The sequence below is a fragment of the Colobus angolensis genome, unplaced genomic scaffold, assembly GCF_000951035.1.
Source record: "Colobus angolensis palliatus isolate OR3802 unplaced genomic scaffold, Cang.pa_1.0 Scaffold110, whole genome shotgun sequence".
NCBI lineage: Eukaryota > Metazoa > Chordata > Mammalia > Primates > Cercopithecidae > Colobus > Colobus angolensis.
In genome coordinates, this window is record NW_012112031.1 from 218,950 (window position 1) to 219,440 (window position 491).

A 491-nucleotide genomic window follows, 5' to 3' on the forward strand; every position below is an offset into this window, starting at 1 on the left:
TCGTGATCTGCCCGTCTCGGCCTCCCAAAGTGCTGGGATTACAGGCTTGAGCCACCGCGCCCGGCCTAGCAGCAGTAGCTGACATTCCTATAACACCTTACCTATATCATCACTCACAATCTCCACTGCAATCCCAGCGAGTGCCATCAGCACCCCGATACTACCGATGTGCCCAGCACACTGCGGGGACAGCCCACACCCACACACAGGAGCACAGAGGCCAATTCGCTTCCTCCCAGTTAAACAGCGTGTCCACAGTCTCACTACTGCAGACACGGCCTCCTTTTCAGAGGCGTAAGTTTGCAATTGGACTCTACAGCTCACCAGTGGTCTACTTTGGGGCTTGTTACACGTCCCTCCACTCCATTTTTTCCTCTGTACGACAGAGGTAATAAATAATGCATTTCTCAACAGGTTTTGTCCACAGTGAATTGTGGTAACCGAGTAAAAGTTCCAGGCTGGGCGCAGTGGCTCACACCTTGTAATCCTAG